The 26,923-nt window shown below is 39.5% G+C and overlaps 1 long non-coding RNA gene across 1 annotated transcript in view; it reads left to right on the top strand.

The window, feature by feature from the left end:
- The window catches only part of LOC138988293 (uncharacterized), a 47,380-nt gene that overhangs the window by 19,806 nt on the left and 651 nt on the right, over positions 1–26,923 (top strand). Inside the window, exon 2 of the long non-coding RNA XR_011464606.1 lies at positions 25,669–25,770. This is a non-coding gene — a long non-coding RNA (uncharacterized lncRNA). The remainder of the gene's footprint in view (positions 1–25,668; positions 25,771–26,923) is intronic.

Raw genomic sequence — 26,923 nt, 5'->3', positions numbered from 1 at the left:
TGGCTTTCTCCCTCTGCATGGGCACCTGTGGTATCTCTCTCCCTCTAAGGATACCAGTCATACTGGATTGGGCCCCATCTTTATGACCTCATGTGACTTTCATTACCTCCCTATCAGCTCCATTTCCAAATATGATCATGTTAGGAGTTAGGGCTTAAACATATGACATTTTAGTTGAGTTCAGTTGCTCAGTCATGACTGACTGTTTACGACCCCATGGACTGCAGCATGCCAGGCTTCCCTGTACATCAGCAACTCCTAGAGCTTGCTCAAACTCATGTCCATCGAGTCAGTGATGCCATCCTACCATCTCATCCTCTGTTATCCCCTTCTCCTCCCACCTGAAATCTTTCCCAGCATCAGGGTCTTTTCCAATGAGTCAATTTTTCACATCAGCTGGCCAAAGTATTGGAGCTTCAGCATCAGTCCTTCAAATGAATATTCAGGACTAATATCCTTTAGGATTGACTGATTGGACCTCCTTGCAGTCCAAGGGACTCTCAAGAGTCTTATCCAACACCATAATTCAAAAGCATCAATTCTTCGGTGCTCAACTTTCTTCAGAGTCCAACTCTCACATCCATATATGACTACTGGAAAAGACATAGCTTTGACTAGATGGACTTTTGTTGGTAAAGTAATGTTTCTGCTTTTTAATATGCTATCTAGGTTGGTCATAGCTTTTCTTCCAACGAGCAAGCAGCTTTTAATTTCATGGCTGCAGTCACCATCTGCAGTGATTTTGGAGCCCCCCAAAATAAAGTTTCTCACTGTTTCCATTGTTTTCCCATCTATTTTCCGTGAAATGATGGGGCCAGATGCCTTGATCTTAGTTTTTTAAATGTTGTTTTAAGCCAGCTTCTTCACTCTCCTCTTTCACGTTCATCAAGAGGCTCTTTAGTTCTTTTTTACTTTCTGCCATAAGGGTGGTGTCATCTGCATATTTGAGGTTATTGATATTTCTTCTGGCAGTTTTGACTCCAGCTTGTATTTCATCCAGCCCAGCATTTCTCATGATGTACTCTGCATGGAAGTTAAATAAGCAGAGCAGCAATATACAGCCTTGACATACACCTTTCCCAATTTGGAACCAGTCCTTTGTTCCATGTCCAGTTCTAACTGCTGCTTCTTGACTTGCATACAGATTTCTCATGAGGCAGGTAAGGTGGTCTGGTATTCCCATCTTTTTAAGAATTTTCCACAATTTTGTGTGATCCACACAGTCAAAGGCTTTGGTTTAGTCGATAAATCAGAAGTAGATGTTTTTTAGGAACTCTCTTGGCTTTTTCTGTGATCCAACGAATGGCCATTTGATCTCTGGTTCCTCTCCCTTTCTAAATACACGTTGAACATCTGGAAGTTCTTGGATGATGAAGTATTGCTGAAGCCTAGCTTGGAGAATTTTGAGCATTACTTTGCTAACATGTGAGATGAGTGCAATTGTGCGGTAGTTTGAGCATTCTTTGGCATTGCCTTTCTTTGGGATTGGAATGAAAACAAACCTTTTCCAGTCCTATGGCCACTGCTGAGTTTTCCAGATTTGCTGGCATAATGAGTGCAGCACTTTTACAGCATCATCTTTTAGGATTTGAAATAGCTCAACTGGAATTCCATCACGTCCATTAGCTTTGTTCATAGTGATGCTTCCCTAAGGCCCACTTGACTTCACACTCCAGGATGTCTGGCTCTAGGAGAGTGATCACACCATCGTGGTTATCTGGGTTATGAAAATCTTTTTTGTATAGTTTTTCTGTGTATTCTTGCCACCTCTTCTGAATATCTTCTTCTTCTCTTAGGTCCTTCCCGTTTCTGTCCTTTATTGAGCCCATCTTTGCATGAAATATTCCTTTAGTATCTCTAATTTTTTGAAGAGATCTCTAGTCTTTCCCATTCTATTGTTTTCTTCTATTTCTTTGCATTGCTCACTGAGGAAGGCCTTTGTATCTCTCATTGCTATTCTTTGGAACTCTACATATATCTTTCCTTTTCTTCTTTGCCTTTTGCATCTCTTCTTTTCTCAGCTCTTTGTCAGGCCTCCTCAGACAACCATTTTGCCTTTTTGCATTTCTTTTTCGTGGGGATGGTCGATCATTGCCTCCAGTACAATGTCACTAACCTCTGTCTTTAGTTCTTCAGGCACTCTATCAGATCTAATCCCTTTAATCATTTGTCACTTCCACTGTATAATTGTAAGGAGTTTGATTTAGGTCAAATATGACTTTTAGGAGGATACATCTCAATCCATAACATCCCCAACACAGGAAAGTCAGTTTTTTTAATCAGGAATAAAAACCTTGTGTTTTGGGTTCTAGCTCCCACCCACACAATGAAATGCCCTGGCCTGAGTCCTGTGGCCTACTCTTTGAAGCTCTGCACTCCACTGGCCATCACTGGACAGTTTCACAAACTGTGAAGGGAGCATGGCTGGGAATGCTTCCACAGTGTCCTTTTTGATGTTTCTGCTAGTTCCCTAGTTTCTCTACCAATTCATCTATTCAAGATAGCACATCTCCCAAGGACAAGCATCATCATCATCGTTATTATCATTATATTACTACTTCTACTATTATTATTTTCTAAGAGTAAATGTAGCCCCAAAATTCTGGGGGAAAACATTTCTTCTTTTATATAGGTGCTTGCTCTGCACTTGGTATTAATGAGACCTTATTTTTAACAGTTCATTTAATTCCAGCTGGGCCTGTCAGAGTCTTGAAGACTTGCATAAGCCTTAACCTGAGTTCCTTTTATTTTCTTTGAGAAGCTTTCCAAACATTATTACATTTCAATTCCTTCCACCTTCAGCCACACATTCAAACCAGCAGGCTGTTACAAGCTAGCTTGTCATGTGGCTGTGTGCCTTTCCTCCAGCTACCGTCATCTCTTTAGGGGAAGGCACAGAATAGGCAGACAGTTAAACTTAACTAGGGGTATGGTTATGATCACAAGAGGCTCAAATGATAGAAAAAATGGGGGCATGGATGTTGCGTACATGTGCGAGGGAGTGAATACACTGCTGGACTGTGGAATCCAACCTGGAGAGAGAAGAGAAGTGAGGTGGGAAAAAAGTGATGACTGCATCAGGAGGATGGGTGGTTAAAGATTATTCAAGCAAACCACAAGGAGTAGAGGCTGGCAGGCAGAGAGGAAACTTTTAAAACTGTGTTTTTGAAAGTGTTGCAGTTATTGGTAATGAGACAGTCTAGGGCAGGGGTAAGTCAGCTTAGGTAGACAGTAAATATTTTCAGCTGTGTGGGCCAGTGCAGGAGACATAAGAGACACAGGTTTGATCCCTGGGTCAGGAAGATCCCCTGGAGGAGGGCATGGCTACCCACTCCAGTACTGTTGCCTGGAGAATTCCATGGACAGAGGAGCCTGGTAGGCTACAGTCCAAAGGGTCGCAAAGAATCAGACATGACTGAAGCGATTTAGCACGCATACACACAGGCCATAGGTATGTCTTGACAACTCAGTTCATTGTTACAGGGAACTGTTATTGTTCACTGTGAACTGTGAACCATTCACTGAAATACAGGGAACTGTTACTGAACTGTTATTGTTACTGCAAAGAAGGTAATCATAGATGATATAAACATGAATGAACATGGATGCACTCCACTTAAAAAAGATAAAATCCATCCTTAGTTTGCAGGCTGGACAAAAGCATGCAGTGGTCTGGATTTGGCTGCAGGCCAGTTTGCCAACTGTTCGCTCTAGGTTATATCCATTATATGGATATAGGTTTCATCCATTATATGGATGAAAGCGGCAGCAAGTGAAGTGTAAAACACTGGATATGAAAAGATTTGAGGATTGAAGAGTTAGAAGCCTGAATGGATCATCAGCATAGATGTTAAGCTCACTGTGCAAAATGACAGGGATTCTGTAGGAATAAACACTTGAAGCGGAGTGCTAAAATCTTCAATGAATATAGGGAGTAACCAGGTGAATGGCAGATACCTATGAAAATGAAAGGTGGTATTATGATGGCATATACTTCAAGTAGGTTTGGTTTTTTATTTGTTTTGTGTTTCTTTTTATGGCAAGGAAAGGAACATTGATCTGGAAACCATGATGGAGAGGCTGCCAACCCACTTGCCTCTCATATGAGAAGAGGGGGGACATTCCTCACCTGTGAGGCCTGTAGGAAAGGTAATGTCTTCCAGAGCATAGTCTGATTCCAACAGAAGAGAAAGTTACAGGAACATTCAGAGGACTTGAGGTTGCAAGCTTCGTGTAGATGCTCTCATGGGGGGCACGGTGAGTGAAAAGGCAGCTGCAGTGAGGGGTTGAGTAAGCGAAGGGGCTTATACGGAAGGAGGGGAGAGTCTGAGAGACTAGGAGTTCTTGTGTCAAAGGAAGAAGGTTGTAAATGCAGTGAGGCTAATATGCATGATTTCTTATGAGGAAAAGTAATAGTTAATAATTGATTCTAATTTTGGTATCCTTCTAGAGACTGTTCTCTTTGGCTGTGAGACAGGCAACATTTTGAAATGAGGTGGGGAAGCTGAGGGGCTGTTTATCCAGGAAGGTGAGGATCCCTGAGGATTTCTCTCAGCTCCTGCTCAGGTCCTGGGCATCCTTTATCATTATATTCCCAGTGGCTACTATAATTTGTGGCAATCCATCTTCATAATAAAGACAAATTCACAAACCACAATAATAAAAGGCACAATAAAGAATGATATAAGAAATGTCCAGACAAAGCAATTGAGGAAAGAAAGAGGGTGAAGTTTATTGGATTAAAAATTCAGAAAAATATATCAGAAGGTGATGCCTTTACTGAGGGCCCTGGCAGATGAATTTTTGACACGTCACCAATGGTGACTCTGATGCTGCGGGTGTAGTGACTGAGGGCATCCATGTGGTTTCATGACCGTCTAACAATAATTGCTTCCAGGGATCCCAGTTATGTCTATATGTTTTCAGTGATCAAAATGAAAAGATTTGGCCATTCCAAATTTTTGTGTGTTCTTTTGTTACATTTCCCAAGAGATAAGGTGCTAGAAATGGCCAAACAGGTAGCAACAAATTGCAAACTGTAATGATCTCATCTGCTGTCTGCTTTAAAAGGATGCTGGGGCCCCCTTGGAAAGATACGAAGGGTGGAGACAAAAAAAAAAAAGGAATTGAAAGATTATTTCTATTATTTCTTGAGGAAATAATTGGTATATAAAAAAAACTGCCTTCACTGTCTAGATAAGTTTTGGTGAAATGTCAGTATTGTGTAAAATGCCATGTTCGGTCAGCCTCTTCATATGTCCAATTTAGTCAGTAGAGAGCCTGAGGGCTCTTATAGATATAGAATGATTTCCTTGTGCTGTCAGAGCAGGAAAGTAATAACTCAATGCTTTCAATTTGGATTTGCTCCTTTGGTCTAGTTTTCAATAAAATTATAGCCATAGGCTATTTTTATAAAATTCCCAAGTTGGTACAAAATTACTTTAACCTTAAGAGTTCTTTTCCACACTTGGATTCACTTTACCTCAAATTTTTCTATCAGTCTAGGTATAATCTGTGATGGAAAATATTTCCTCTTCACAGATATGAACATAAATGAAGAAAGAGTTCTGAAGTCCTTCTTACAATTGACTTTTCACTTTAGAAGAATTGTTCCAAACCTGGAGTCTTCATGAAAAAAACTGAGTAATACTCACTTCACTCCTCACAAGAGTCGATGCATAAATCACCTGAAAGAAAAACAAAACAAAACTTTACCTACCTGGTTATTTATCTTCAGTATTATAGAAAAATGTTTAACTATTGTTGAGTAATACATCATCCCAAAATGTAACAGCATGAAATAATGAATATTCATTATCACACAGTTTTGAGGGTCAAGAAACTAAGACAGTGAGACATCGGGCTGGTTCTGGCTTAGAGTCTCTGGTGAGGTTGCAGATGCACTTGTGGTGGGACCTTCAGGTTTGTTGGCAGGCTTCAGGTCCTTATTGGCTGTTAGCTGGAGACTTCTATTCCTTGACACGTGGGCTGCTTCATAGGCTGCTTGAGAGTCCTTATAACATGGCAATGGCTTCCCTCAGATCAAGTGATGAGAAAGAAGAGAACCCAAGACAGAAACTAGAGTCTGCTATAATCTAATTTTGGAAGTGACCTCTGCTGTAATCTCATGGGTCACACAGCCCAACCCTGATACAGCCTGGGGGCAGTCTATACAAACGTGAGTGTCATTAGGGACCATCCTGGAGACTAGCTGTCACTAATATTAATTCAACTGAATGTTCTCTTATAAAAGAATTGCATATTTTGGTAACTACAGAAATGGAAACCTAGAGAAAAAAATAACTGAGATAATCACTGTGACCATGTTGGCCTATGCACATCTGTCCAGGGGTTTGCTTTGCATGTGTTGATCACATAATACTTACGAAACTGGTTTTTCTGATTTAATGTTTCAAATGAACTCATTCCTTCCATTACAGACAATTGTTTTATTATAAAATTTTTACTTTTTGTTCAGAAATAAGACTCCTTCCTTTCTTTATGTATAAATTACTCCCTTGTCCCATGGCACATTTTGCAACTTTAGTTCCCAAACCTGCGTTAAAAAGGGCCTGGCATGTTCCTCTGATGTCAGGGGGCTGTGTAGGCAGCAGCACACTCTGTCCCTTCAACAGTTGTTTTCCATTTTGGCAGGAAACCTTTGGTTGAGCAATAGCGACAGGATAAAGCTTTCTCACCTCTAGCCTTGGACTGGGGGTGGGGCGCTGAGGGAGTAGAAACTAAGAGGAAGGACAAGCCTAGAACAGGATAAAAAATCGGTCCGGAAATGCTGTAATGGGTCCACAGCTAAGGTGAGAGGCAGAACACACTGACCTGTGTCCTTCCCATAAGGCAGAATTAATGTCGTCCTTTGGTCTGCAGTACTGTTTCTTTGAAACCTCTGAAAGAGCCTCCCTAGGTGGCAGCTAATGTGGGGAGGGGATAGCTCTAATTCTCACCCTCTGAGTGTTAAACTTTGGTGAGTCCCTGTCTCTGCAGGTCAGGACAGGGGTGGAGTTAGTGGAGAAGCTATGGGGTATTTTGTCATTTCCCATGGATATTTGATTTTGCTCTTTGTTTCTGTTTCTGAAAAAAAATTTTTTTTCTTCCTAAAAACTCTGTTTTTTAAAAAATAACAGATATTAATACTAACCATTGACTTGATGGTGAGTTATAAGAGCTAACTTTTATTGTGTGAAGTTATTAAATGTATTTAAAATGTTAATTTAATGCAACCAACTTGGTAATACCATTATTATCACACTTGTACAGATGAGAAAAGAGGGACATAGCATATTAAGTGTCCTACCCTGAGAAACTAAGCTGGTGAGTGTCAGAGTGTGGCTCCCATGAGTATCAGAGTTTGACTCCGGAGCACGCTCACTGGCCAAGCATGATCACTTCCCCACGTGTCCTAGGTTCTGTGCTAAGCACCATGCATATATTCTCTCAGTTCAGTTCAGTTGCATCAGACTCTTTGTGACCCCATGGACTGCAACATGCCAGGCCTCCTGTCCATTACCAACTCCTGGAGCCTACTCAAACTCGTGTCCATCGCATTGGTGATGCCATCCAACCATCTCATCCTCTGTTGTCCCCTTCTCCTCTTGCCTTCAATCTTTCCCAGTGTCAGGGTCTTTTCAGATGAGTTAATTCTTCACATCAGGTGGCCAAAGTATTGGAGTTTCAGCATCAGTCCTTCCAATGAATATTCAGGACTGATTTCCTTTAGGATTGACTGGTTGGATCTCCTTGATTTCCAAGGGACTCTTGAGTCTTCTCCAACACCACATTTCAAAAGCATCACTTCTTTGGCACTCAGCTTTCTTTATAGTCCAACTCTCACATCCATACGTGACTACTGGAAAATCCATAGCTTTGACTAGATGGACATTCGTTGGCAAAGTAATGTCTCTGTTTTTAATATGCTGTCTAGGTTGGTCATAGCTTTTCTTCCAAGGAGCAAGCATCTTTTAATTTCATGGCTACAGTCACCATCTGCAGTGATTTTGGAGCCCCCCAAAATAGTCTCTCACTGTTTCCATTGTCTCCCCATCTATTTGCCATGAAGTGCTGGGACCGGATGTAATTATCTTAGTTTTCTGAATGTTGAGCTTTAAGCCAACCTTTTCACTCTCCTCTTTCACTTTCATCAAGAGGATCTTTAGTTCTTTGCTCTCTGCCACAAGGGTGGTGTCATATGTGTATCTGAGGTTATTGATACTTCTCCCATCAATCTTGATTCCAGCTTGTGCTTCATCCAGCCTGGCGTTTAGCATGATGTACTCTGTGCAGAAGTTAAATAAGCAGGGTGACAATATACAGCCTTGATGTACTCCTTTCCTGATTTGGAATCAGTCTGTTGTTCCATGTCCAGTTCTAACTGTTGCTTCTTGACCTTCATACAGATTTCTCAGGATACAGGTCAGATGGTCTGGTATTCCCATCTCTTTGAGAATTTTCCACAGTTTTTGTGATCCACACAGTCAAAGGCTTTGGCATAGTCAATAAAGAAAAAGTAGATGTTTTTCAGGAACTCTATTGCTTTTGCAATGATCCAACAGATGTTGGCAGTTTGATCTCTGGTTCTTCTGTCTTTTCCAAATCCAGCTTGAACATCTGGCAGTTCATTGTTCATGTACTGTTGAAGCCTGACTTGGAGAATTTTGAGCATTACTTTGCTAGTTTGTGAGATGAGTGCAACTGTGCAATAGTTTAAACATTCTTTGGCATTGCCTTTCTTTGGGATTGGAATGAAAGTTGATCTTTTCCACCTGTGGCCAGTGCTGAGTTTTCCAAATTTGCTGGCATATTGAGTGCAGCACTTTCACAGCATCATCTTTTAGGATTTGAAATAGCTCGACTGGAATTCCATCACCTCCACTAGCTTTGTTCATAGTGATGCTTCCTAAGGCCCACTTGACTTCACATTCCAGGATGTCTGGCTCTAGGTGAGTGACCACACCATTGTGGGTCATGAAGATTTTTTTTGTATAGATCTTTTTTCTTGTGGGTATTCTTGCCACCTCTTCTTATCTTCTGCTTCTGTTAGGTCCATACCATTTCTGTCCTTTATTGTGACCATTTTTGCATGAAATATTCCCTTGGTATCTCTAATTTTCTTGAAGGAATCTCTAGTCCTTCCCATTCTGTAGTTTGCCTCTATTTCTTTGCATTGATCACTGAGGAAGACCTTCTTATGTCTCTTTGTTATTCTTTGGAACTCTGCATTCAAATGGATATATATTTCCTTTCTCCTTTGCATTTCACTTCTCTTCTTTTCACAGCTATTTGTAAGGCCTCCTCAGACAACCATTTTGCTTTTTTGCATTTCTATTTCTTGGAAATGGTCTTGATCCCTGCCTCCTGTACAATGTCACAAACTTCTGTCCATAGTTCTTCAGACACTCTATCAGATCTAATCCTTTGAATCTATTTGTCACTTTCACTGTAAAATACTAAGGGATTTGTTTTAGGTCATACCTGAATGGTCAAGTGGTTTTCCCTACTTTCTTCATTTTAAGTTTGAATTTGGCAATAAGGAGTTCATGATCTGAGCCACAGTCACCTCCCAGTCTTGTTTTTGCTGACTGTAGAGAGCTTCTTCATCTTTGGCTACAAAGAATATAATTAGTCTGATTTTGGAATTGACCATTTGGTGATATTCATGTGTAGAGTCTTCTCTTGTGTTGTTGGAAGAGGGTGTTTGCCAGACCAGTGTGTTCTTTTGGCAAAACTGTATTAGCCTTTGCCCTGCTTCATTCTGTACTCAAGGCCAAACTACTGTATTTTGGACTCTCTTGTTTCTGTGATGGCTACTCCATTTCTTGTAAGGGATTTGTGCCCGAAGTAGTAGATATAATAGTCATCTGAGTTAAATTCACCCATTCCAGTGCGTTTTAGTTTGCTAATTCCTAAAATGTTGACGTTCACTCTTGTCATTTCCTGTTTGACCACTTCCAATTTGCCTTGATTCATGGAACTAGCATTCTAGGTTCCTATGCAGTATTGCTCTTTACAGCATTGGACTTCACTTCCATCACCAGTCACATCCACAACTGGGTGTTGTTTTTGCTTTGGCTCCATCTCTTCATTCTTTCTGGAGTGATTTCCCTACTGTTCTCCAGTAGATATTGGGCACCCTCTGACCTGGGGAGTTCATCTTTCAGTGTCCTATCTTTTTGCCTTTTCATCCTGTTCATAGGGTTCTCAAGGCAAGAATAATGAAGTAGTTTGCCATTCCCTTCTCCAGTGGACCACGTTTTGTCAGAACTCTCCACCATGACCTATCCATCTTGGGTGGCCCCACACAGCATGGCTCATAGTTTCATTGAGTTAGACAAGACAGTGGTCCATGTGATCAGATTGGTTAGTTTTCTGTGATTGTGGTTGTCAGTCTGTCTGCCGTCTAATGGAGAAGGATAAGAGGCTTATGGAAGCTTCCTGATGGGAGAGACTGACTAAGGGGGAACTTAGGTCTTGTTCCAATGGGCAGTGCCATGCTCAGTAAACCTTTATTCCAATTTTCTGTTGATGGGCAGGGTTGTGTTCCCTCCCTGTTATTTACCTGGGGCCAAACTATGGTGGTGTTTGCTATGACCAGTGTGTTCTCTTGTCAAAAACTCTACCTACTTTTGCATTTCAGTCCCCTATTATGAAAAGAACAATTTTCTTGGTGTTAGTTCTAGAAGGTCTTGTAGGTCTTCATAGAACCATTCAACTTCAGCTTCTTCAGCATTTCTGGTGGTGCATAGAGTTGGATTACTGTGATATTGAATGGTTTGCCTTGGAAACAAACAGAGATCATTCTGTCTCAATGTACATATATAACACTGTGACATAGATCTTATTTTCCACAGTTTATTGATGGAGAAACCGAGGCACAGGGAAGTTAGTTATCTTGGCCAAGTTCCCTTGACTGATATGGACAGAGCTTGTATTCAAACCAAGGTTTATCTATTCTTCTTCTACTACGCATGTTCCCAGGGTAAGGGAATGATTCGTTTTATGGCGAGCAGCAGATAGATGGAGAGTACTTCACATTACTTCCATATAATACATTGCATAGAAAAAAAGGATCTTGAGCAGATCGTATCTTCTCTGTGTTGGACCTTTTGTTTAGTTGTCACATGATTTCTTGATTTTCTTATGGTTCAGTTTTAGTCATTTCAGGTCTCAGATTTATTAGTAGAAGCAATGCTTGTTTATAGAGAAGCTCTGAAGTGGGATTTTGACAGAGCAAATGTTACTTCTGATATGATGTCTAGATTTATCTGCCTAACTCAGTAAATAGTAGTATATACTGCTCTTGATACAGAATTTTTCACAGGTATGAAAATACACATGTACATACATGCAAATACATACATACGCACACAGTGAGAGCACACGGTCTTTGACTTGACTGGTAAATATGAAATAAACTCACTGACAGGAAAATCTAATTGTAAATTCTGTTTGCCTATGGATATTCAGGGGGAGGTTAGGCCCCAGAGAGAGAATAATGTTATTTTTATATTTTTAATGTCATAAAAAGGACTTTAAATAGTTGCCTGTGATTTCATTAATGAAAGAAAACATTAAGTTTCTTTGTAACAGTGTAAATTCTACAATGTATTTTGCTGAGTGGTGTGTTTTTGTGGTCATACTTACTGTCATGTCTGATGTTTGGCAACATAATACTTGAAATGAACCCAAATGACAGGAAGGACTTTCTGCACTTTTGTATATAGAGTGTATAACCTACTCTGTATGACCAAAAGTAGGCTGATGGAGGAAAAGCACTAAGAGTGTTATGTGTTTTTAAGCCACTACTTTTGTTTTCCGTGGATAAACGACATGAGGTTGAATACTTCAAGTTAGTCCTCATGGTAATTAGAAAGTTAGAAAGTGTTTCTCAGCATATTCCTGCTTTTCCTTTCTGTTTTCCTTTTCTTCTCTGGGTTCCTGACCTTTTCTTTTTTCCCCCATCACTACCATCCCCCAAATACTCCTGCCCTCCTCCCCTCTAGAGGTATATATGACTACAGATTAACCCTTGTAATGAAACCCTCTACGTTCAAGCCCTAACACTGGATCCTTTACTTGAGATGATCAACTTGACTTCTCTGATGTGCTGTCTATATTTTCAAGTTGGGAAGGATAATAATTAGTTGACAAAGTTGTAAAGATTCCCAAAATATGCTTATGAAATGCCTGATACATAATAGCTGATTGTTAAGATTATCATTACCAAACTGTCTCCCTAAAACTACATTTCTATTTCAGAGTTATTTCTGTTCTCTTCCTTCATCAGTACTCGCATTTAATCTGTGACTTTATGTCGGATTATTGAGGAAAGAATTAGACAAACTAATTAAAATATGAACTACCAATAACAATGTGTAAATAAATTAATGAACAGTGTGAATTTGATGGGACACAGATATAAAGTTGTTAATATCTTTCTCTTACAAAATCACTTCCTTCAACCATTCTTTGTAGAATTGCCATTTCTATTCCTTAGTGTTATCTTGGGACAAATTCTATAGCTTTCCTGTCAACCTCAGTTATTAAATATCAGTTTATCTTCAGTCTAAATCTTTCTCTTCCGTGCATCAGCGCAAGACTTTTGGCTCTAAGGAGTTGGAATTGGAAAGGGATAAGTTCTGTTTTAGGGATTTTTCCTTATCCTCCCTTTTCTGAAGCTCTTTTTGTATATTGAGGACAGAGAACTGAGATGGGAGAAACAACCTGTTGAATGATTTTTAATTAGAGTTGGTTGGTCTTTTCCTCTTTTGACTGTAACAGTTGCCTTGGTGATGACTTCTGAGTGAAAAGTACCAAATACAATTCTCTCTTGGGGTGCGCCTGTGAATGCTCAGGAGACCCTGCAGCTGGCTTCTTGCTCTATTCTCTGCCATAGGAGATCTGCTGGGCATTGAACTCTTCCATCCAATTAATCTTTATGAGTTTAACTTCAGACGGGGCGGTTGTCCAAGGTGATGTAGGTTGGGAGCTGTTTTGCTACTGTCTCCCAAGGTATAGCACTTGAGTAGGCATTGTCTCATCTAGGTGTCCATTCCTGAATCCATCACTGTTTAAGAGAATTGTATTTGCGTTCTCTTTGTGTGCTTTCCCTACTTCAAAAAATGTGGCATCAGAGTTAGTTATTTGAAAAGTAAAGGAATTAAAATGACCATAACATGGATGGGAAAAACTGGAAAAATTTGGAATCAACAAAAGCTAAAATATATTTTGTATAAGTAAACCAAAATCTTAGGGACTATGTACTCTTAGAATTACTAATTGTGTCTACTCTGACAGCATGAATGCTTTGCGCAGAGAAGGAGAATTTTCCTCTTGTGGTCTTTGGGATCCTCATATTTGTGCTACCAGAAAGGTGACACTCATATTTGACATCTGGGCTACTAGAAATGCCCTAGCCATTTTACACTCCTGTCATATAGCCGAGTAAGTTTATTGGTGAAACCTTGATACCAATTATTACCACTCTAAAACAAACTGTGAGCCAGTACTCACTACCAGAAAGTTGTTATGAGAAAGTGCAATTGTACCACAATAGAACTAAAAGTATTCCATTTGTTTATTTTGTTCTTAAGAAATTAAATGTTCAGATTTCTTTTGTACAAAGTAGAATTTATTGTTATTTTGAAGAGCCAATATACCTTACTCAGAAAATGGATTACATCTCCATTACGTCAAGGGCAAGATGGAACCGTCTTTCTCCCATTAGCTAAAACTAAGAGATTTTGTTTAAAAGCAAAAGAGATTTTTGTACACTTAGTAGTCTGTGTGTGCACTGATGCTCTGACAAAGTGCAAGCACTCTCATTAAGCCTTTTTGACTCCCTTCAGTATCAACAGCTTCTTTGAAAACCACCTATCAAGCGTAGTCAGGACTTGTGATTTCCTTCGGAGTCAATAAAACTGTTACACTTAGGGTCAGCTAGCTCTAACTACTAACCACTTTTTCACTTAGAAGATGAGTCTCCTTGTGGACAACAAAGTCTCTTTTCATGTCAGGAAGCATTACCTTCCCTTTCTCTGTTTCCTGTTTAAACTGGCAATTTTCCCTATGTCTGTACTTTTGTCAAATTCCCTTTGTCCTCTGTATAATTTATTTCCATCAGGCATTCTCTTCCAGTTGCTTTCCTGAGATTCATAAGGTATTAATGTTTGTCCAGCTGTTTTTAATAACAGCCTCAGAAATGGACACAAGCTGCTGTCCAAATGTACACCTGCTCCAAATAAGAGAGTGAGTCAGGGCTCATTGTGCAAACAGTCCTCACAGCAGCATCTTTCCTGTTGTGCAAACATCCCGTTTTTCTTACAAGTACTCTGTGGTTCATTCTTTTTCATTTTCCACACTTGGTGAGTATTGGATATTTAATTGGTAAATCTATACATTTAAAAGCTAATTTTTGACTTGTCTGAATTAACAAAATAAAAAATAGAGCTGTATACAAATCATGAGGTCTACAAAAGGTAGGAAAAATATAATTTCATCAAGTTTCAAAACCAAAAATTATTCCACATAAGCTATAAAATCAGTGTACGTATTCTCAAAAATATTAATAAAACAAAAATGTGGTTGACTTTTTCATTGTTGTTGAAGTTTTATAGATCCTTACTCTAACTCTAAAAGGGATAATTGAGAGTGTGTACATGCTCAGTTTCTCAGTTATTTCTGACTCTGGGACCCTCCAGACTGTAGACCACCAGGCTCCTATGTGCATGGGATTCTCCAGACAATAATACTGGAATGGGTTACCATTTCCTCCTCTGGGGTATCTTCCTGACTCAGGGATTGAACCCATGACTCCTGCATCAGCAGGTGGATTCTTTACGGGAAGCCCTTAATTGAGAGAATGAACTTTAATAGTGCTTTTCAAAAGTATTTGAAGGTTCTTAGTAAAATAGCTTAGGTTTCTCTAGGAATATTAAATAATTTTTAAATATAAAAATTTAGAGTTTTTCAACATAGAAACAGTCTGACATCTTAACTAGGGGAAAACAGTCTATAAAAATTCACTGGAGGTGTACTGAATACCCATTTCGGCTAAAGGTTGAGTGGTCAAATGTTAAAATCACCAAATGGCCAAGATAGATAACATACTATAGAAAAAACATGTCAAATGCAAAAATAAATCTGAAATATTATAAAAGTAAAATAATTGAAATCTTGTTATAATTTACTTAGTAGTTGTGCTTTAAGGCTTGACATTCTAAAACAAACATTTTTCCCGCAATGGCAGCTGGTAAATTGCTCCTGTGCTAATTATGTTGCATATTAGTGAGGCAGGCTTAGTAGATATTCATTTTTCTTTTCATAAATTAGGGTAGAGTTGCTTTACAGTATTGTATAACAAAGGAAATTAGCTATATGTGTACACATATCCCCTCCCTCTTGGACCTCCCTCTCACCCCTCCCCAATCCCAGCCACCTAGGTCACCACAGAACACAGAGCTGGGCTTCCTGAGTATCCAGCAGGTTCCCACTGGCTATCTGTTCTACACCAGGCAGTGCACATACATCAATCCCAACCTCCCGATTCATCCCCCACCCTCTGTACCCAGATGTCCATTCTCTACATCTCCCTGATTTTTTTGATCATTCTTACAATTATTACCTTTAAGTCTTTCTTGGGTAGGTTGCCTGTCTCCATTTCACTTATTTCTTCTGGAACTTTATCTAGCTTCTTCTTTGCAACATGTTTCTGTCACCTCATTTTGCTTAACTTGCTTTTTTTATTTTGTAGAAGTTGTCCTTTACCTCCCAGCAGTACACTCCCCTTGTGTCACCAGACCTAAATGCTGCAATGTTTGCTCCTGTGAGGGTCTCTTTTTTGCGGCATGCTATGTGGGTGGTCTGGTAAGCTTGGCTGGCCACCTGTGTGGAGGCTGCCGGCTGCTGGTTGGTGGGACAGGGTCATGAAGTGGCTGACTGTGGAACCCATAGGGATCCTGGGGATAGTACTGGTTACTATTGGGTAGAGGCAGGGTCCAGGAGTCTCCAAACCTGTTGCTCACCCACTGATGGGTGAAGCCAGGTCCTTGAGTTAGTGCTAGACTACAGCAGGTAGAGACAGGTCCTGGAGTCTGGTTGTAGGGCCCAGTGGTCCCAAAGCAGGGTTCGATTACTGGAGGGTGGGCTGGTTCTTGAAATGGTTGGCTGCAGGGCCCAGGGTGTCTTGAAGCATGTCTTGGCTGAACATCTTATATAAGATAAGGCAGTTTATATAAGATAAGGCAACATCTTATATAAGATAAGGCAAGATAAAGCACACATGTTATCTTGATAACATGTAGCTGATTTTTGCTGAGGTCGATTTTCATTGATTTTATGAAATCGAATTTATGATGATTTTATGATGATTGCTAGTATCTTAAATATTCAGCTATTCACAATGAATTTAAAACAGAGGGATAGACATGTTATAAAACAACAGTAAAATATAAATATAGAATCTAGGTAGTAGATACATGGTGTCATTGTAGTGTTTTTTCTCAACTTTTTCCTTATGTTTAAATTTTTTTATAGTTAGGAAAAATAATAATTCTAAACCAATATGCCTTATACTGTATGTCAGGATCTCTGGGAAAGATACTGAGATTTGCAAACAAAAATTCATTGGGAGTGCTGAGCTACAATGCCTGGAAGGGATGGAGAAAACAAAACTGGGCACAGGGAGAAGTTGCAAAAGAGGCTTCAGCTGATCCTAAGGGGTGTTTGGAAGCTGGCATGACTCTTTAGAATACCAGTTGAGTCAAAGGGGCCAAGACCTTTGCAACCCAGTTCAACCAGTTATAAACGCATTCTGCCTGCAGGAAGTGGATATAACCTTGGATAAGACAACTTCCTTCAGTGGGGGCAACTCATGGGGAAGGACCCAGCAATGAGCCTCAGCAGTCAGTGCCTCTGGCTGCATGAAGAATGAACCACAGTATTCACTGTACCATATTCATATTTTGATGATGTTAAAATGAATGTTTATAAAGATTACCTACGTAATCAAACATTGTATGCCTTGGCTTTTGTGAACAATGCTGCAAAGAACATGGGGATGCAGATACCAATTGTTTTTTTCTTCCTTTCTTTAACTTCTCTGGATACTCAGAAGTAGGGTTGCTGGATCATATGAGTTTTATTTTTAACTTTTTGAGGAATCTTCATACTGTTTCCCATTGTAGCGCTGCCATTTTACACTGCCAACAGCAATGCACAGGAATTCCAATTTCTCTACAACAGATGATTTCTTACAACATTTTTTTTTGTATTTGTGGTTCAGTGAACACAGATATTAATTGGGTAGCATAATTGGTAGATGCCTGGACATCCATTCTAATATATGGCTGCACTAAAAATCTCCAAGTGAACAAATATGATGGCTTTCCTTTGTACCAGAGTGTGTGTTGAGGAGCTATGGAGTTATAATTGCTACTCCAGAATCACTAATAGAAAGCTCAAAAATGTTGTAGTGATCTGTTTATGTTTTTTTAAAATTATGATGAAAAAACAGAAGCAGAACCTTGGCCTTGTATGTGAAACCTTAAAGTGAAAAGATTTGTGTGTCAGGAAATTCTGTTAATATTGTTGCTAATAGCAGGAAAAGGACATACAGTATTCCCTGATGAGACTGTCAACTGGCGCGTCCATCAAAAATAAGAGGTTTTTCTTGAGCACAGAAACAGCCCTAAGCATCATTTAAATCACTGTAGAGTAGTATGACTCAGAAGTCAGTGACTTCTGAAAGCACACGTGTTATTCCTTCGCTTCATGATTGAGTCATTGCCTAACAGAAAAGTCCAGTTAAACAAGCTGATGTTCTTGGGTGTTGCTTTTGTCTGGGAATCTCATTTGGAAATAAGTACAGGGTCACTGCTAATGAACATCACCTACTATACAATGTCCCATGTAAGATCTTTCTATCAGCACTGCTGACATTTAAACGTGGGATATCACAGTATTGGTGACCCTGGAATACACTAGAATTGAATACACTAGTTTGAAAACAGGATGCTAAAACTCAGGAGACTATGTCAACTGATAATTGCCAATTGAGATGTAGTGTTGACCTGTTGATAAAAAAGATTGCCCAAGGCACAATGAAATTACATTGGACCTTCTACCTCTCATGATGGAATAAACACTAATACATGAGTATAGCATCTCTTTGAGTATGGGAGTTATTCTTACTCTGAAATAGGGGTAAAGGAAGAGCTATTTGAAATGATGTTAATGCTAAAGTGTGAGGATGTGAATTTCCATCCCATGGCCATAATTAGTGACTGTAGAAATGGATAATCAGAAGGGACAATCAGGAACAGAGGAGGGTAGCTGCTTAGCATGAATGCTCAGGCTGAAGCCAGTTTTCAATGGGATAAATCTGAAGAACTGAGAATGACCAGGAAAGGTCAAATGCAGGAAAAATGCAATAATCATCACATGGGGAAATGTTTTTTAACTGCCTGAACATAATCAAAAGTGGGGGGTGAAAGTTTATAGGCAAGTATGGAGCTGACCACTACATGCTAAATAGTGGTTAGATGATTAGGATCTGCTTAAGATACCTCAGAAATGAGGGACGGAGGGAAAAAATTCTGTAATGGAACCTGGTGATATTGCTTATCTAAATCCTGGTTTGATAAATGCAGGGCTCATATTTAGAGTAATTTCCTTTTAATTATTGGGGAAATATAATTAAATGTAAGATCTTCTCGCAACCTAGAAACCTCTCACAAAGGTAGTAAAGAAAACAATTATTGAATAAGCATAAGAATGTAATGTACGTCATAGGCAGTCCACTAAATGGCAAAGACAGAAAGAAATATCACCCTTTTATAGAGTTAAGCAGTCAGGGCCCATTACATACATGTTCTCAAGATAAACAGTAATTAATCCTCAGGTGAGAGGCGTGACAGCACTGTTTATCACACATGGTTCTTCCTAGATTCATCTGGTAATTGGGGTGATCATCTGCACTAAATAATTGGATTCACCCAGAGGAAAAATAACTTCTCATATCTTTATTTCAGGAGATACTTTTACAGCTTGGAATTAGGCACTCACTGCAATGAGGCTCCTACCCTGCCAAAGAAACTGGGAGTTGGGCTTTATATCTTTTTACGTTTCCATTTCAAAGAGATGTCTTGCAGGTCCTCAAGGGAGACATTCTTGGTCATAAAGTTGGCAGAAGTCTTGTTCTAATTTTCAAAAGGTTTATGTACATTTTAAAGAAGAGAGAAAGTACTTACAAATGCACATTTTCTAAAGAAAATGCTCTGAGAAAAAGAAGTGAAAGTAAATCTGTTCCCTTATTTTTAACAGGGAGAATTAAGCCTCTTAATTTGTATTTGTCTTTATACTACTCATCTCCAGTACCTTGCCTGGAAAATCCCATGGATGGAGGAGCCTAGTGGGCTGCAGTCCATGGGGTCGCTAAGAGTCGGACACGACTGAGTGACTTCCCTCTCACTTTTCGCTTTCATGCATTGGAGAAGGAAATGGCAACCCACTCCAGTGTTCTTGCCTGGAGAGTCCCAGGGATGGAGGAGCCTGGTGGGCTGCCGTCTCTGGGGTCGCACAGAGTCGGACACGACTGAAGTGACTTAGCAGTAGCAGTTATACTACTCATAAGACACATTTCTGGCAAACTCCATCCTCTGATACAAAAGCTCTTGACATTTCTGAGTATTAGGATTACTTCTCATCATGAAAAAATTCTATAAACCATATCTCTGTGATGCTGTTTTATTCATTAAGTTGTGTCCAACTCTTTGTGACCCCATGGGCTGTAGCCCTCTAGGCTCCTCCATCCATGGGATTTTCCAGGCAAGAATACTGGAGCAGGTTGCCATTTCCTTCTTCAGGGGATCTTCCCTGATTCAGGGATCAAGCCCAGGCAATCAAACAGACTATGAATCTGGATACTCTTTTAGATCAACTTGTATTTTTTACTCTAAGTATTATCTACACTCATTTTAAAATGAACAGTATCTCTGTATACAAAGCATAATGGTTTGTCTAATTGTCGAGATATATTTCTTGGAGGGTTGTGGAGGACATTTTAGGAGCCTCTATTGGAAATGGTATACATGGTTACCTCCAATATCCCATCGTTCAGAATTTAATCCCATGGCCCTACTCAACTGTAAAAGAAGCTAGAAAATAGAAGTTAGCTGTGTTCCCAGGAGGAAATATAACTGTATTAACTCTGTCACAATAGACATATGGATGATCTTCCATAATCCTCCCTGAGAGATAAGTACTCTATCCTCATTTAGAGATTAAAAAAAAAAAAATCTGACCCTCAGAGAGATTGAGCTACACAACCAAGATCACAAAGCTAATGATTATGTGGCATATCTAGCTTGACCACAGGTACTGTATGATTTTCTCTGTCATTTTAGGTACTGGAAATTCTAGACAGCAGCAGTCACTTCGATGAGGCTGACTTTGCTCATGATTTTATCTGTGCTTACACGTCAGTTAAGGGTGCATGTGGACCTTGGATTTGAATATTTTTTAATAGTTTGTTAACATAGTGCGAGTTTTCTTTATAGTCCAGTCCCAAAAGGAAACAGCTACCCACTCCAGTATTCTGGCCTAGAGAATTCCATGGACTGGATAGTCCATGGTGTTGCAAAGAGTTGGACATGACTGAACGACTTTCACTCACTCACTCCCAATCACTCTGTCTTCTTGGATCTTACCAATAACAGTATTTCAGTACTTTTCAATAATAAGAATAATACAACCAAACCCTTTTCTGCTTTTCCATAAACTTGGTTAACAATTAAAATCTTAGCTTATTAACTGAAGCACAATCTTGTTGATTAATGTTTCTAATTTGTTTCACTTGTGCTGCTCATTTTAATGGAGACATGAATTGTACTTGATTGTTTTCAGTTGCCAAATGCTGATTCTTCAGAATGAATTATGTCTATCAATTAAGGATAATTAAGCAGAGTATCAAAATAATAGACTCAACTTAAATCAGTGAAAGTATAAGACAGAGTTCAAAGTCTAGTCAGAATATTCATAGAAAACACAAGCAGGGGAGTATTATTTATGTGGAATCTTGGTTATCTGGTCCTCAGCTTTGTAAATCTAGAAACTGTATGAATTGGTCCCTAAAAAAAACTCATTCACCAAGTAAATTCATTAGATATTGATGAGTAAAATAATCCTAATTCTTTATTTATAATAAACTATGCTACCTTCAGTGACTGGAGCACCAATTTCCTTTATCTGGAACATTCCTTCTTCTTGCTAACACATTGAGGAAACACAGCTATAATTTTTCCATAAAATTTTAATAATTTTATGGAAAATAAAAAAAAATATGAAATGTTACTTGGTAGTTTCAAAGGGACATTTTGTCTAGGGATTAAGACCTAATAGTTCTTCCACATCACATCTAAAAACAGTAATTATTCTCTTGGGAATGGGAAGCACTTGTACATTAAGTATAAATTTCTATGCCTTGGAAAGAGTTGGATAATACATGGCCAAATTCACGCTAACTCTTTCCACATTTTCTGAGATTTGTGTATGCCATCCAGGTCTGTCTGTTAATATAATCTTTCTTCAGAGAGGTCACAAATATTGATGAGATTAAAATATTCTGCAACCAAATTTGTTAAGAGTAGCAGTATTTTTAGTGGAAAGAATAGAATTTGAAATTAGGCAAATCTAGGATTAGGTCCGTTTAACAGTCATTCATCTGATGATTTATTGTGATGAGAACACAACATGAAATTATTTGCCTTTTGTGACTGACCACTTTCACTATACAAAACTATACAAAAAAGATCTTCATGAACCAGATAACCATGATGGTGTGATCACTCACCTAGAGCCAGACATCCTGGAATGTGAAGTCAATTGGGCCTTAGGAAACATCACTATGAACAAAGCTAGTGCAGGTGATGGAATTCCAGTTGAGCTATTTCAAATCCTAAAAGATGATGCTGTGAAAATGCTGCACTCAACATGCCAGCAAATTTGGAAAACTCAGCAGTGGCCACAGGACTGGAAAAGGTCAGTTTTCATTCCAATCCCAAAGAAAGGCAATGCCAAAGAATGTTCAAATTACTGCACAAATTGTACTCATCTCACACTCTAGCAAAGTAATGCTCAAAATTCTCCAAGCTAGGCTTCAACAGTACGTGAACCGTGAACTGTTCCAGATGTCCAAGCTGGATTTAGAAAAGGCAGAGGAACCAGAGACCAAATTGCCAACATCCACTGGATCATCAAAAAAGCAAGAGAGTTCCAGAAAAACATTTACTTTTGCTTTATTGACTACACCAAAGCCTTTGACTGTGTGGATCAAAACAAACTGTGGCAAATTCTTAAAGAGATGGAAATACCAGACCACCTGACCTGTATCCTGAGAAATCTGTATGCAGGTCAAGAAGCAACGGTTAGAACCGGACATGGAACAACAGACTGGTTCCAAATACGGAGAGGAATATATCAAGGCTGCATTTTGTCACCCTGCTTATTTAACTTACATGCAGAGTTCAGTTCAGTTCATTCACTCAATCGTGTCCGACTCTTTGCGACCCCATGAACTGTAGCAAGCCAGGCCTCCCTGTCCATCACCAACTCCTGGAGTTCACTCAAACTCATGTCTGTCGAGTTGGTGATGCCATCCAGCCATCTCATCCTCTGTTGTCCCCTTCTCCTCCTGCCCCCAATTCCTCCCAGCATCAGAGTCTTTTCCAATGAGTCAACTCTTCACATGAGGTGGCCAAAGTACTGGACTTTCAGCTTTAGCATCATTCCTTCCAAAGAACACTCAGGGCTGATATCCTTTAGAATGGACTGGTTGGATCTCCTTGCAATCTAAGGGACTCTCAAGAGTCTTCTCCAACACCACAGTTAAAAAGCATAGATTCTTTGGTGCTCAGGTTTCTTCACAGTATGCAGAGTACATCATGCTAAATACCAGGCTGGATGAAGCACAAGCTGGAATGAAGATTGCTGGGAGAAATATCAGTAACCTCAGATACTCAGATGACACCACCCTTATGGCAGAAAGTGAAGAAGAACTAAAGAGCCTCTTGATGAAACTGAAAAAGGAGAGTGAAAATGTTGGCTTAAAACTCAACATTCAGGAAATGAAGGTCATGGCATCTGGTTCCACCACTTCATGGCAAGTAGATGGGGAAACAATGGAAACTGTGAGAGACTTTATTTTGGGGGGCTCCAAAATCACTGCAGATGGTGACTACAGTCATGAAATTAAGACACTTGCTCCTTGGAAAAAAAGCTATGACCAACCTAGACATCATATTAAGAGGCAGAGACATTACTTTGCCAACAAAGGTCCATCTAGTCAAAGCTATGGTTTTTCCAGTAGTCATGTATGGATGTGAGAGTTGGACTATATAGAAAGCTGAGCACTGAAGAATTTATGCTTTTGAACTGTGGTGTTGGAGAAGACTTTTGAGAGTCCCTTGGACTGCAAGCAGGTCCACCCAGTCCATCTTAAAGGAAATCAGTCCTGAATATTCATTAGAAGGACTGATGCTAAAGCTGAAAGTCCAGTACTTTGGCCACCTGATGCAAAGAACAGACTCATTGGAAAAGACCCTGATGCTGGGAAAGATTGAAGGCAGGAGGAGAAGGGGATGACAGAGGATGAGATGGTTGGCTGGCATCACCGACGCTATGGACATGAGTTTGAGGAGGCTCCAGGAGTTGGTGATGGTCAGGGGAGCCTGGAGTGCTACAGTCCATGGGGTTGCAAAGAGTCTAATATGACTGAACAACTGAACTAGTTGACTAACTTTCACTTAGCATAATGTCCTCAAGGTTCATCCATATTATTACATATTGCAGAATTTTACTTCTTTTTAAATTGATAAATAGTATTCTACTATACATATGTACTACATATTCTTTATATCTTCAGCTGTGGAACATTTAAGTTGTTTCCACACATTGGCTACTGTGATATACCTATTAGTGTAGGAGTACTAGTATCTCTCTCAGATCCTGATTTCAATTTTTCTGGATAAATACCTAGAAGTGTGACTGCTGTATCATATGGCAGTTTAATTTCTAATGCTTTGTGGAATTTCCCTATTGTTTTCAACAGCGATTGCACCATTTTTCATTTTCATCAACAGTGTGCAAGTGTTCCAGTTTCTCTGTATGTTCATCAGTATTTAATGTCTTTTTTGGTAATAGTCATCCTGACAGATGTGTGCTCATTGTGGTTTTGCTCACATTTCATGGTGACTACCCACTCCAGTATTCTTGCCTGGAGAATCCCAGGGACGGGGGAGCCTGGGGGGCTGCCATCTATGGGGTCACACAGAGTTGGACACGACTGAAGCGACTTAGAAGCAGCAGCAGCAGTGGTGTTTAGCATTCTTTCATATACCTGTTGGCCATATGTTTGTCTTTATTTAAGAGATGTATATTCAAACCCTTTGCCCATTTAAAACTTGGATTATTTGTATTCTGCTATTGAGTTGTAGGAGTTATTCATATATTACAGATATTAACCTCTTATCAGATATATAGTTTGGAGATATTTTTTCCCATTCTGTCCACTGCCTTTTAATTTTGTTGTTTCCTTTGCTGTGTATAAATATTTTAGTTTGAGGTAGTCCAACTTGCCTATTTTTGCTTTTTATTGTCTGTCCTTTCAGTATCAGATCTATGAAACTAATGCCAACCAGCGTTCATGGCCTTCTCCAATCGATAGAAATTGACTAGAGACAAGGCAAGAAATTCAGGCAAAGCTTACCAGGGCCCCTGCTATAGCTGGGAGGGAATGAAAATGAACAACAGCATCCCTTGCTTGCTCACTCCCTGAGGGGGCAAGCTTGTTGCTTATATGGGTGAGGGTAGGAGTGTGTCCAGGGGTTGAGTTGGAGGAGTGGCTTAGGTGTTGTGCCCCCTCTGAAGGTGAGGGGGGCATGCATAGTACCCTGCTTTTGCTCCCAGCTTTTTAGAAGTAGCATCTGGGTTTTTTTTGTCTTTTTGTATCTTTTGTCCAAAATTTGCCCCATATGTGCATGTTGACAGTTGTTTTCAGTCTCATAGTTTCTTTGTAGGGCTTCTCTGGTGGCTCAGTGGAGAGAACCTGCAGGAGATGCAGGTTCAGTCAGTGTGCCTGGAAGTTCCCCTGGAGAAGGAAATGGCAACTTACTCTAGTACTCTTGCCTGGGAAATACCATGGATAGAGGAGCCTGGTGGGCTGTAGTACCTGGGGTTGCAAAAGAATTGGACACAACTTAGTGACTGAACAATAACATAGTTTCTTTGTATTTTTGTTGTTGGAGGAAAGGTTTGTCCAGGTGCAATCATGACAGCATTTGCAGCAAAGTGTCCCAGGTCCCAGCCTATCTCATCACCATTGCTGAGACCAATATCATGAAGATTTTCACCTATGCTTCTTCTAGTAAATTTCATGGTTTCAGGTCTTACTTTCAAATATATAACCCATTGGGGTTAACTTTTGCATATGGCATTAGATAGGAGTTCAATTTATTTCCTTCACATGTGGCTATCAAGTTTTCCCAGCACTGGAGAAAGGGACTGCCCTTTCTATGCTGTAGATATATAGCACTTCTCTAGAACCCTCAGAATTTTCTGTTGTTGGAACTTACTATAAACTCCTCATGCCTTCTTTTCCTTTTCTAGTTATCTCAAGGACCAAAGCTATTTGAATCACAACTGGAAACTACCGAGGGATTGTTCCTTCTCTGGGCTCCAGTGAAAGGCAGTGGTCATCCTTGTCATTCAGTAAGTAAGTCAGAGTAGTCTTCTTAATGTAGAATATGCTGTTTCCAGAATCTGAAAATGTGAACCAGACATTGTGTGCCTCTCTTTGGAGGATCTGAGATGCAAAATTTTCTTCTTTATTTTGAGAGGATGGCACAGCACGCCACAGACTACGAGGTGCCTGAAAACTTCAAGAGGCATAATGTTGAATATTTGCAGAGTGCATTTTCTACTCCTGGAGCACTTTTGTCTTACCTGAGCCTCTATTTTTTGTTTAATCCAGTTAACGTAATGTCGTTGATACAATCGCTGATGTAATATAGTGTGGCATGTTTACATGGCTCTAGTCACTTTGGACTGTATTTTGAAAGAAACCAGATAAATTTGCGCCAGCCTTGGGGTACATGTACAGTGTTGTCCGTTCTGTTTGAATACGAACTATTTCTGATCCTACTTACTGATAGGGATGAAAAATAATGCATTCATTAAATCAGTAGCCACTTAACATGTACTGGAGGCTGTGTTAATTTGCGGTTGTATAAATTCTGTATTTGACACAGAAGTTGAAATTTGGACCTTCACTTGATTTGAGTTTCTGGATTTATTTTTGGGAGTCAGACTTTTGAATTAAGTGAAATATTATGGGGACCAGTATCTCTGCATATTTTATGTCATAAGTGTGGCACTACTCTCTTTGATTCCGTTGACAATATATTATTAATTACTATATTTACTATCTTGACCAGAGGTATAAGGGCAGTTTTAGAGGCTTCAACTTCATTTTTTCCTTTGTTATTTGTCTTATTACACAGTTTAAGGAACTAATGTAAGCATTCTACCATTTATTAACTATGTCTAGTACAATTATACATTTAGGGACTGGAGAGTAACTGTTGGGTATGACCACAAATATGAGCTGAATATGCTCCAAGATAAAGTTTATATCCTAGATAACATTATTCATATTCTACTAGGGGAGCAATAGTAGCACTTCGGTCCCCAATACCAAAGCCCATATACAAATATCTTTCAAGGTTTGGAGGTGTTTTCTTTTCTCCAGTGCATGCTTAACTAAGTTAATGGCTTTTGATTTCTTTCGGGAAGAATGGAGGAAATTACTAGTGAATATACTTATCATAGTTTTGGGTGATCCTTCCTCATAGGAATCCAGATT

This window comes from Bos mutus, chromosome 6 (genome assembly GCF_027580195.1).
Source record: "Bos mutus isolate GX-2022 chromosome 6, NWIPB_WYAK_1.1, whole genome shotgun sequence".
In the NCBI taxonomy this organism is placed as follows: domain Eukaryota; kingdom Metazoa; phylum Chordata; class Mammalia; order Artiodactyla; family Bovidae; genus Bos; species Bos mutus.
The sequence above is the reverse complement of the archived record's forward strand: the minus strand, read 5'-3'. Positions and strand labels throughout refer to the sequence as shown.